Source organism: Natrix helvetica, assembly GCF_964273705.1.
Source record: "Natrix helvetica genome assembly, chromosome: 3".
NCBI lineage: Eukaryota > Metazoa > Chordata > Lepidosauria > Squamata > Natricidae > Natrix > Natrix helvetica.
In genome coordinates this window covers 44,296,401-44,309,591 of record NC_138549.1, presented here as the reverse complement: position 1 = coordinate 44,309,591, position 13,191 = coordinate 44,296,401, and the positions used below count along the sequence as shown (strand labels likewise).

At 36.2% G+C, this 13,191-nt stretch overlaps 1 protein-coding gene across 6 annotated transcripts in view; it reads right to left on the bottom strand.

Annotated features, from left to right (window-relative positions):
• TBL1X (transducin beta like 1 X-linked) overlaps window positions 1–10,875 on the bottom strand; it is a 149,682-nt gene extending 138,807 nt beyond the window's left edge. The window contains exon 1 of one of the 6 annotated variants that reach the window (XR_014174976.1): window positions 9,332–9,800. The gene's annotated coding sequence lies outside the window, so the exon portion shown is untranslated. Of the gene's footprint in view, window positions 1–8,915; window positions 9,149–9,331; window positions 9,801–10,534; window positions 10,680–10,780 lie in introns of those variants that run through there. The other 5 variants (XM_081948208.1, XM_081948206.1, XM_081948207.1 and 2 more) reach the window with 5 other exon arrangements.
• Window positions 10,876–13,191: the final 2,316 nt, after the last annotated feature.

The following is a 13,191-nucleotide window of genomic DNA, read 5'->3' as shown; positions in this document are numbered from 1 at the left end:
TTTACTTTAATGTAATGAAACACATTCTGAGTATAGGCAAAGGAGAAGGACTAAAGATTTCCATTTCTCCTGCTCAAACCAAATATAAAAAAAAAAATACACCCAGATCTATTATTCAAAAATGTGTTTATTTACCCATAAATTATATTACCATGAATACATTAGCAATACTGCTATTGCTTGTATTACCCATCACTTCTGGTCAACAACCATCACAAAGTCATTGAGAAAAAAGCATACAAAATGAAGATCCAGGTTCAAGGAGTAACAATGTATTTGATGAAGCTCCAAGGAAGATTAAGAGCCACTATCTCAGGAAATCTCATAACATAAAAGTCAAGTGAAAGATAAAATAATTTTTTTGCATGTCTTTTGTCTTCCAGGTTAAGTCAGTCTACTGGGAATTGCCTTACTGGCTCACCAGAGGATTGACATAACCCAATTTAGAAGAATACGGTAGTTGGTGAAAATGATGGTAGTTGCAGAGATGGCTAAATTAATTTCACTGATTAGAGAAAAAAACCCAATGTCTAAATCTATGGTTGATTATAGACCTTTTGTATAAAATGGAACAAAATGTTTTTCATAATTTGTGGTTTTGATGATTAGAAAAAAATTGAATAATAGAAAAAATAACATTTTTGTAATTGAAGTTCAGAGATAACTTTGCATTTGTACTTATATTTGCTGCAAAGAAAATCTGAAGTTTCTATTTCTTTTTATTCTTCCTTTCTGCACTTTTTTCCTTGCTTTTTTGAATTTACTTTTTATTAGTTTGTGTTACTTTTCAGGATCATTGTAAAACTTTTAACTAACAAATTTATAAATTAAAAAATGGTCCACTGGTCTGACCACAGTGTGTACACCTTTATGAAGAAACCCATCACTCACAACAGTGACTCAAAACTTAGCCTTTATAAGTGCCATCTACACCACTTATTTGGTGGAATATGTACCTATATGTGATTCATTGGTAAATTTATACGATGCAGGGTGGTGGTGTTCTTTCCAACCTACTATGCACACTCTGCCAAGAATGTGTTCACTGAAATTAGGTTAGATAAACTTTGGACATGGCTTGGCATATTGATGTTTGTATCTCAACTCTTGGTAGTAGACAAGTCAAGACCACATGCTAGGAGTCACTAGGAACTACACACTAGGAATGGCTAAGAATCATCCTTAAAGTCAAGTAAAAGGCAATCTGAAAAAAAGAACAAAACATCTGCCAAATTGTTTATATAATTAGTCCATATTTACTATTAACAATTAAGGCCGTGTTTCTATGCTCAAAAACAAAATCCACTGTTTACATTTAAGCATACTCTATAAAGCTTATTGTTTTTGGCAGACCTTTGTGAATCTGTGTACTGTAGGCCACTTGAATGTGAAAATCAGCATGAATTTATTACAGCACTTTTTCCAAGCATGGATCTTACATAAGAGTTGTACATGAATTAATAAAAGTATCACAATAGCTCCCTTGACTTTTACTTTCAAAGAAAGAAATGATTCATTTTCCAAACACTGATCTGTAAAAGTTTGGGTTTTTCATGTTAAACTATATTACAGTTCTATCTACTGTACACAGAGAATAATTCTGTGGGCAAGATTAATGAATTGCTGATAAGGCCACACTGTAAACCAGACTACAAACCAGCAATAAAAATATATTGTGATTTGTTTCCTTTCCTCCCTAATCAAAAAACTGCTTAGAACTGTTCATATAGCTGCCAGCCCAAAACACACGCATGTTTTACAGAGCTAGTATGACTGTTAAGGCTAGTATAACCCAGCCTTAACATAACTACACTTTTCCCCAATAAAATTAATGCTAATCAACATGGGGAAATTAAAATACAATAATCTGTTTATCAAGATCAAGTTTTTTAAAATCAAGATTCAGTTTCTTTGGCATCCTTAAATTGATTTTATGGAAATGCTGGCACTCAGGCATAGGTAAAAAAAATGTCCCATTTGAGTAACAATTATGTTATAGTTTGGAAACATATGATACCTGTATTTTAACTTATGGGAAAAAACATGAAATATAGAATGCCCCTCCCAAATATTCCACCTTTGAAACTTAAATAAATGCGAAGAAGTTCAAAAGAAAAGTGTTCAACCTTCTCTCTCTCTCTCTCTCTCTCTCTCTCTCTCTCTCTCTCTCTCTCTCTCTCTCTCTGTGTCTGTCTGTCTGTCTGTCTGTGAGAGAGAAAACGAATAATGGTGAAAGGGACAAAAGGTGAGGGATAAAAACGTCCATAGGATTCCCCAACACTGCCCCAGAATCCTTATCTTCTTCCTCTTCCCAACTGGGAGAAAGGCTTTGGGTAACAATGCATTTATGGGGAAGAGGAAAAGCTATGAAATTTTATTTCTGAGAATTTCCTATACCTACAAACAAGATATGTCTACAAAATTTACAAACAAGTGTGGAGATTCTGGAGGAAAATACTAAGGATAACACTTTTTTTTTCTTTCATTCAATCATTCTTGGATTCTTGGAAACTGTCTGACAGGTCCCTTCAGTTTTTGGGGGCAAGGTTTTTCTGAAGTGGCTTACCATTGCCTCCTTTGTAGGGTTGAGAAAAGATGATTAGCCCAAGGTCACCCAGCCTAAGGCATGACTAGAATTCACACTCTCTCGGTTTATTACCTGATGCATTAATCACTACATCAAACAGGCTCTCAACACATATATTCTATAGAACAAGGGCATTTTTAACATATAAATACTCAGTAAATCTATACTGGTCAGCAATCAAGAAATTAAGATAGCATATCTTGAATGTATGAACTAGACTATTATCTTAAGACAATGCTTGTTCTATTGCTCTTTTAATCCTAGTTCAATCAAGTTGTCCAAATAGGCCATTTGTTAGAAACCTATAAATTAGACCCATGGGAACTGAGTTCTTACAGCAAAGAGGCCAGAGTATTTCCTTTTGAGTAAAAATAGTGAGGTGGGGGAGATGCTTAATTTAGCAGTTTAAAAATAGTTTTTACAAACTCCAATCTTGCCTAATGATAAAACATTTGGGAAAAATATTAAGCTTCTCACAAGAATTTGAGGGAGATTTCCACTCTCCCATATCTCAAATAACACATGAACATAACTAGAGCGTATATTAAAATAGTAATGAAAATTCAAAGTAGCCAATATGAAATGGGATCAAGCATCCAAAAAACCCTAAGCATTTTGTAGGAAAACAATCGTGGCAATAACTAAGGAATATTTTCATAAACAGTCCCATAAGTTTAAAACAATCTTGGTAGACTTGAACATTGGGTCTTATATCACAAAATACAATTATCTAATGTGGGTTTCTGGTCTTACGAAATGATATACAATAATAAAATAGATTGTACCTTGCTCGGCCGTAGTACTTGTAAGATAGATATAGGCATCCTAACATGTCAAATATTAAGCATGAACCAGCATTGTGCTACAACTGTCAAAAGACCTAGGGTAATCCTGGGCTGCATCTAAAGAGTTATAGTAAAAAGGTCATGGAAATTATATTTCTATTCTACACTGTACTGGCCAGACTGTACTTAGAATGCTGCATCCAATTCTGGTTGCCCTAGTGCAAGGACACTGAGAAACTGGAAATAGTGCGATAAAACTTACAAAAGTTGGTGAGAGACTCAGAGGCTAAATCCCATTTAGAAATGATTAAAGAAAATGGGTATGTGTTGTGTAAATCAAGATTGCATATGGTTTGGTGTATACTCCACAGCTGTAAAAGGTAGGACAAGAAATGTCTTCTTATTGTGAGAGTTGTTAAGCAGTGAAACAGGCTTAGTCTAGAGTTGTGGGTACACTATCATTGGAAACTTTCAAAGGTCAGACCATTTGTCTGAGATGATAGGAGATTCCAACACTAAGCAAGGGGTTGAATTATCTCCAAGGGATCTTCCAAAATTATGATTCTGTGGAATAAAGTGAGGCAGTGTGAAGGTAACAGCCTATGACTCTGAATATGCTGAATCTCAGACACTAAATAGAATCATATTTGAGTAGTTTTTGACTAGGAGATTTGCCTGGAAATATTGGTTGCTGAAGACTTGAGAGCCAAGTATAATGGTTTAAGTACAGTATAGTTGCAAACATAGAAGCTCATTGGGTGTCTCTGAGCAAAACCGTCTCTGTCCCTCAATTTATTTTACAGGACTATTGGAGAAAATAGAGGAAGGTATGAATATATCTGATAAATGAATTAGTGGACTAAGCATGTGTTTTACTTTCAGTTATAATTTATTAGACAGCAATTGCCATGCTAGACGAAAAGGATAACATACACCAAACAGCTTAACCTATTTCCCATACTGAGATTCCTTTGATACATGAATATTTATATCCTGTATTTATTATTTTTACTATATTTACTATAATAAATAATTCAAGATGGTGAATATATCCAACACACCTTCTTCCTCCTATTTTACCCACAACAATTCTATGAGGTAAGTTAGCCTGAGAGCGATTGGTATAATAACAGTATATATCAAATATTCTCTCCCCCGCCCCCGTGTGTACATATACTGTATATACATATGCTGTATGTACACACACACACACACACACACACATATACATACACACTGTATGGATATATTCAAATAATGCAAACAAATATGATACAATTTCAGGGATATGGATTAGTCCAACAAAATAAATGTCTTACAGACAGCAAGCATAGTTTGTTCTAATAGCCATGAAATACAGTTTTTGCCCCCTTCATATTAAAAATAATGACTCCTATGTACAGAGCAAAGGAGAAAAATACCTAATTAAAGAACATTCTATAGAGCAGGAGTGGATAACTACAGCCCCTTTACGATCTGTGGATTTCAACTTCCAGAATTCCCGAGACAGCCATGCTCAGGAATTCTAAGAGTTGAAGTCTACAAGTTGTAAAGGGGCCATAATTACCCATCTCTACTCTAGAGATTGCCCAAAACCTGGGAAGTAGGAAAAAAAATATTTCCCAGATGTCTTGCCAATGAAAATTAAACACAGTTTCTCTAGCGACTTTTTACTCAGAAGACTAATTTGAATCACACAAATTTGCTTTAAAAATAGAAGTTGGCCGGTAACGCTGTTTTATACAGACTGATAACATTTTTTCAGGTCAGGGTATCATTGCCAAATTGATTAATTACTGTTCAAGTACTACTATTCAACTATAATGTATTATTAAATTTAATCATGTAAGGAAGTTGAATAATGAAGGCATCCAAGTACAGAATAAGAGTACCGAGATAACATTAGTACTAGATGTAAAACAAACTAATCATCTTTTTAATTTAATCATCAGGAAAAAACAAGTTGTTAGTCCAAAAGCCAAAATTTTATTCCTCTGTTCCATAATATCACAACCTCAAAAAATTATGTCTACTGACTTCCTATCATTTCATAGATGGGACATAAATGCATTCAACGAGCTGTCTAAAATAGTTTTATTGTGACTGAAAAGCAGTTTATATGTTACAAATTAAGAGCACAGAATTTTCTCAGAAGCTAATTGGATACTAGGCCAGCTTTCATGTAACATGTCAGGTAAAATCTGTTTTCACTATCTCAATCAGAACGAAGGCAGATTTAAAAGAGTTCAGTTGTAGAATCTGGATGATTTTGTTTATCATGTATTTTCTTTATCAAATGCTCTTTTTATATATAAACAAATCTCAGCATTGGCTGTGGGGGGGACAAGTGCTCCTAGATTTTTTGTTACTAAAAAAAAGTTCAAGAAAACGGGGAATATTTTCCAACCCTATTCTAAGAGTAATAAATAATGCAATATGAAGAAAAATTGAGAAACACAAATTATGCTTTTGTAGACCCCAGTCAGTCCTTCTGTATACCATTAATTGCAACAATTTGGATACAGAATGTATTTCCGAGAAGGGCATGTATCGGTTTATTCAAGATGCTCTATCCAGGAGTTAGGGAAACCACTTTTATTTTGTATTCATTTTTAATAGATATACCACATTTTTGTTCAACTTAAGGTGATATATATGATCCTCCTATTTCCTCCACAAAAACAACCATTTGAGAGGTTGGACTGAGGTAGAGTGACTTGCCCAATATCAGTCAGTCAGTTTCCATGTCTAAGGGTGGATTATGACTCTTAATTTCTATAGTATAGTTCTTGTTTTTATTCTGAAGCCCCTGGTGTATTTTCCATGCCAGTAACAGTGTCCCACAATATTCTGGGCACATTCCTTTTTTTTTTTTTTTTTTAGAGATGAACGCTTGCATCAGCATTTCTACTTTTCTCTGCTCCACTACAAGAAAAGATATTCTGGATTGGAAGTCTCCCACAGCTTTAACTGTTCTGTTCACAAAAATGAAACCATGTAACCATATAAGCATTTTATTAAATATTTGCTGCATAATAATTGGCAATTTGTTGCATGTCGAGTACAATATTTGATATTAAATAAATGCAAGAATCGTATGAATAAAAATGGATCCAAATCCTAAATGAAGTGCAGATAGCCATATTTCTTTTATAAAAATAACCTTCCTTATTAACATCAGTGTTAAACAGAACAGGTGGCAGTCTAGCTGCCAACGCCATGTTCTACCACTTCCCCTATAAAGATGCAACAAAGAATGACTGTCTTGTTTAAATAAAACATAAAAGACAGCAATAGTCTTTTTTCCATATTGATAAAGGCATTTCAGATTTTTGTAACAATATTTCATACACATATATTGTTACTTTCTGAAAATAGACAAGTAGTTTTGAAGATAGAACAATAATTTATTGTTATGGAAAGTTCCTTCTCCAAATCATTTAAATAAATACTATTTTGTATAAAATTACCACAATACTGTACATAGCCAAAAATTATTCAGCACTGTAAATATTCAATTAAGACTTACTTCAATCATACAGAATCACTTAGCAACTTATCAGAATTACCACTCAGCAAAAAGTATACCACACACCAACACACAGTGTAACTTGAGATAATGCATCCAATTCACATACTTGAAATGTTCACTTGAAAACAAATTGACTGGAACTTATTCACTGGTTTAATAATAATCTGTGCCACCTAAAAGACTAAAAATGCATAAGATTATCCATAGGTTTTCACAGACAACAGTCATTTTTCTCAGAAGAAATTTTTGAAAACATTAACCTATAATATACTTAGTTGCTTTTTAATGGAGACAAAAATTCTCTGTTTTGTTAGAATACTACTACTACTTTGGACATTCTGTGGGAAGTGATTTATATCCTTTATAGAAGGATATATTTATCTGAATAAGAGTTATGTTGGACGTTAAGCAACATAATTGTGATATTGTTTAATTTTAAGTATTTACTTAATACTGTAGTATTTTGGAAATTCTTTATCAGCTATAAATTGCTTGCAGCAACTTGCCAGCTCCTTATTCATACAACTTCAAAGTTAAAATGAATTAAAGTATTGCTTCTTCAAGATATTAGCCTATGTAAATAGTATGATGATAGTTTGACTAGATGAAGCTTGATCAGTCATCCACATCAAGGAGTAGCAGTGACCCAAAATAATCTGCAAGCAGCTGAGCCAAGAAAGCCATTGGGAATCACCAAACATGTAAACAAACCTGAAGTAGACTTGCTGTTTTGGAAAAAGTTAACAAAATAAGCAAACTCTAATTCTTGGACTTCATAAACAAGCTTTCTGAATCAGGCCTCATACCATGTAGACTGACAAAAAGTTGGAATGATAAATCAATTTTGAAAAATGTGACACTACGTTTATTATTTACATCTGGCCTAAAAAATAAGTACCGGTACATCTACCTTGCACAGAGATATAGCAAGAAAGGTTTATTGCATTAACTTTGTCTTTACTCTATGAAAAGGTCTTGTATAAAATCAACTTTTAGGTAATCAAAGTAAAAAGCTATAATATTGAATCGAGTACAGAAAGAGCTCTGACAACCTGTTACATCTATTATTTCTTTGGGGAAAAACAATCATGAAAAGTATTGAACTAAAACTTCCATACTGGACCTTTCTCATCAGACAGTATTTCATTTCATAAGCCATCTGAAATTTTTTAAAAAATCCTTCTTTATAAAGCTTATGTACAATTAAGTCTATGCCAATATACCATGCAAATGCAGTTTCTAGATCACACATGTGCACACGTTAAACTATTTAAGGGCTACCTGATGCAGCTTTAGAGCTATAAGCTCAAGAAAAGCTTGGCAGAAAGTGGAGGATAGGTGATTCTTTTTGTTTCTATGAGTCACCCGTCATGTCAATAAGTAGGCCAAGGGTTCATACAGACAAGTATAATGTGTACTCCCCCCTACCAAACCTAAATGAAAATAGGCTGACTACAATGACACTGGGACAAAACAAAACATGGGAGGGGGAAACGGAAGAGAAAGAAGACAAAGCCAACGTGCGGAAGTCATTTGCAGGAGTGAACCAATGAGGTCCCCTAAAGAGGCCTCTCCGTCTTTCTGAACTTTTAGCATGCAACAGGTCTTAATGCTGCCGTCTGAAAAGCAGCCGAGCGCTTTTCTAAAACGTTGCCCTTCACTAGGAAGCCCCCCACCCCGGGCTTATTGGCCACACCACCCCCGAAAACTTCAGGAACGGCCTCAGCGACAGGCTTGATTCGGGGGCTCCCTTCCCCCACGCTGGGGTTACACAACCGCGACACCATTTTCCGCGCTCACGTCCCCTCCCCCACCCCTTGTTTCAGTTTAAAAGACACCCCCGCCTCCCCCGAGTCCAAGTTCAGCAGCCCCCCCCCCCACCCTTGGCCGCAGTCCTCCTCCCTCAGCCTTAGCCAAGGCAAACGGCCAAAAAATAATAATGCACGGAAGCTCCCTTCCCCCACTCTGCAGCGATACTGCTTAAGCCAGACGAAACGAAACAAATATCAACCTGAGGTCCCTGCGATCGAATTAGGGGCCCGGGGGGGCAATCGGCAACCCCCCCCCAGCCTTCCCCCAAGGCTCTCCTCTCAATCAACGCAAGGCCCGAAGAGTTGTTTCGGCCCCATTTCAAAGCCTTGATGGGGGAGGGGGGTTGCCACAAGGAAACGCAGCCCATCCTGCTGGGAAAGTAGGGGGAGCGGGGGAATCCGAGGGCCAACCCAGCTCGAAGGCCACCGAAACGTGAGGCGCAAACGTCCACCCATATAAACAATAGTCAACCGCCCATCCATTAGGGCCGGGGAACAGAAGGAAGTTGAAATCGCGCTGGAAAACATGGCCCTCCCGAGGCGTTCTCGGCGCTGCCGACCCGCGTTTGTCAATTTCTCTTAGGGAGTCCCCAAAAGGCCGGCCGGAAAAACTCACCTCCCTCCGCGTGTAGAAAGGCCCGGCTCGCCCTCCAGGAAGCCCCCGAGGAAAGTCTCAACTTCTGCCAAAGCCCCGAGTAAGCCAAGTTCCTTTCACTGGCAGCCCATGGTGGAACTCTTCTTTCCAACCCCGAGGTCCCGATATCGTGAAGCAGATTGTAAATCTCGAGCAGCCCTCGTTGCTCTTCTCCCCCCCCCCTCCCGACCTTCCTCCTCCTTCTCTACCTCCACCACTACCACCACATCCACTCCGGTGGCGGAGGGGATCAAAAGGAAGTCCGAGAGAGTGGCGGGCAGGAAAACGGAAAGTTTCGGGGTGCAGAATGGCGGTCAGGTGGTGGTGCTGCTGCTTGTGCTGGTGCTGCTGCTGCTCACGCTCATGACTTCGTGAGCAAGTTAATGTGCTCGGAGAGCGAAGTGCATGTGGAAGTCCAGGGCCAGCCTCTCCCTGCTACAACTCTCAACGAGAGAACGAAGCAGCAGGCAAAGGCTGACTAAGTGGTCTCCAGGGCTGCTGGTGGAAATCAACATATTGATCTTCAAGGAAGAAACCCGGAGAGAGGGGGTGGGTGGGGGGGGGTTATCAGCAGTTCTGCCTTTATGATTTGCAACCAATAAAAACATCAACACCTACCCCGACCATCAAATGAATTTCGCTTCCAATTGCAGTGTCCTGAAATAACTCCTTAGTCACTTTTAGGGGTAATTGAAATGTTTTGTTCCACCAAAAAGGAATTATTGCCCACCCCGCCAGCCTTCTACTGTTCAAATGAATTCTTAATCCCGTGGAGTCAGAAAAAAAATGGATCAAAGGGTAGTAAAATCTATGTTTACACAATCCCCTGTAGACCAGTGTTACTTATCAATCTTATTTGCACTCTTCTTGTAATAAGAGAATAATACAATACACTATTTGATCATGTGTATGTGTGCAGGTATAACATTAAGTCTGCTTTTTTCAGCAGCTAAATTTATATAAAGAATCTTATACTTTTATTTACATTCAGTTTCTAAAAGTCAAGAAGTAATTTTGTGTCAATAAAATGTAACCTACTAACAGACATCAGAATACAATGCTTTTGCAAATTCAGTATTTTATATTTGGAAATTCAGTTAAAAAATTGGGAGGCAACCAATAATATACTTTATGAAAACCAGTGCTGCCATGATATAATTATAATGTATTTAAATATGGACTTACGCTATCTCCATAACTGTTATTTAGCAGAATAGATATATTACACTTAGCCTTGACATACATAGATCTTGATGTTCTTTGTCTTGAATTAATCCTCCTTTTCTTATTTTTCCTCTAGGCTGGCAAAGCTTTCTGAATTACAACAGTCATTTTACAGCAAAAGAAAAAGGAAGCTGTGCGAAAAGCAGTGCAAATACATGATGCAACATTACCCTGGTTACATGTGCCTCCCATCCCCCAATTTCTTACTGGTGAGAGTGCTGTGTTTTTTCTGCCTGCAGGGTCACATTGTGGTGGATTGGTTCTCCTTTCGCCTTGCTCAGTCATTCAGATTTGGAAAGTAAATAACAAGCTGACATCATTACAGCTCTCTGCATTACTGTGACACATTCCTGTGCTACCAAGCACACTCTACTAGCTGCGCAGAAAAAAAAGAGTGGCTTGATTTTGCAGAAAAAAAGAGTGGCTTGATCAGTTTGTGCATGCAATTTATACTTGAATAAATGTGTGTGGTGAAAAGGTAAAAAAATGTATGGAATACTAGATTCAAAAATTTAAAAAGCAAATGTTATCATGTATATAAAATCTTGGAAGCAAATTTCACTGAAATTTCACTAAATTTTAAATATATCTGTACAACTATATATAAAAGTGATTATTTTTATTCAGCAAGCACTAGCTTTGTTTACTTGGAAGTTTATGGAACACATTAAAATTTGCTTCCAAATAAATAAATAAATTTTACCATTATCAGTTTAATTTTCATACAAGTTAAGAAAATATGTCAATATTAACATGTTCCTTTGGCCTGATTAATTAATACTAAAGCCTTTTATATGAAACAGTCCCTGGTTGCAGCCATATTAGTTAATAGGATCACCCAGTTGCACTGATGTATTGGTAAGCAACCTGGTGCCCATATGTTTTGGATTGCAGCCCCTATATTCAATTGTCACCAGTCATGATGCCTTGAGTAGATAAGCATTAAAATTCAAAACCTAGAAAGTTTTGACATTAGAAGATATAATACAATACTTTGCTTGTCAGAAGCTGACTGGGAAAGTTATAAATGATAATCACATGATGCTGGGACAGTATAATTGTCATAAATACATGCCAATTGTCAAGTGCTTGAAATTTGATCACATGACATGGGGATTCTACAACAGTGATAAGTGGGAAAACCAATTATAAGTCACTTTTTCAGAGCTGTTGTAACTTCAAATGGTCACTAAATAAATGGTTGCAAGTCGAAGACTATCTGTACTGTTTTGAAGTATAAAGCCTCTGAAGTCCCAGTCAATGCACTGAATTGTCCTTTGTATAATGCCAATATAGTTTGCGACTCTTATAGAATGAGAGATATAAGTAAATATATACCTATACATTAGATTCACCAAAACAGCTTAGGAGGTACTTTTGGTAGACCAACTGTCTGATACAGTTGTCTTGCTATATATCTATATATCTATGTATCTTTTTCATTTTAAACATTCTACACATGTTACTTGCAACACACAAACTTTCTACTGAGTCACAGTATTTGGTCCATTTATCTCAGTACTGTTAACTCTTGTTGGTTGAATTATAATTTGGCTTTATATACAAAACCAGTTTACCATGATTTAACAAAATATAGTATTTTATAATATGTGAAATAAAGCACTGACAACATTTCTCCCAAAGTCAGAAAGTACTGATTCCAGCTCTGCCCTGAAATGGCAGAAAAATGAATCTGGGATCTCTTGTATTATAGATATAATACAATATACTGTTTTGATTTATAGACAGATTCTGCATACTAAAAAGTAGTATGGTAGAAGAAAGGCCTCATCTCCATGGAACTTACTCCACTTAGAATAATAGGTGGAGTAGGGCAATACAATCTTCAAGAAAAATGTTTTGTATAATCAAACAGTAGTTCCCTTACTAATGCAGAATAATTTAGAAAGGCATTTAACTCTTGATGACCCCAGGATAATCCTCCTACAACAGTTAAAGTGTCACAAAAGTGCTGACCAGTAAGCAGATATAAGAACCAACTTTTTAAACAATGACACAGAACTCTCTAGGACTTGGTGAAAGGAAAAGATAGAAAAGTGTAAAGAGGAAGTCCCTAATTTAAAGTGTATTTCAGCAATGAATGAACTATAACCAAGTTATAGTTATATCAAAAAGGACATGGCAGGGTTGATAATGGCACAGTGAATCTGATCAAGGGGCTGTAAATTTTTTCCTCTTAGGAAAGGTTGCCAGTTTAGGGCTTTTTAGCATTCTTTTTTAGAAAACAAAATGAAGTTTTAAAAAGAACATGATGGGGACATATAAAATTAAGCATCTGAATAAGAAAAAAGGATTTTTTAAAATGTTTCCTAACATTAGAATCTGGGAACATTCTACAAATCTATATTCAGTAAATAGCTTTTTACAGAAACTATAGTTAAACAGTAGAATTAGAGATAAGTAATAGTAAAGACTGTTAAATATGACAAATTTGAAAAAAGATTAGACAGATTAATACAGTATAAGGTGTAGATACCTATGAGTAAACTTCAATATCTGAGACATATCCCTCAATACTTGTTAATGTGAAATATAGTATTCATATCTCAAAAACATATACTTTATTATCTATTCTGACAGATTGTTGATTATAATGG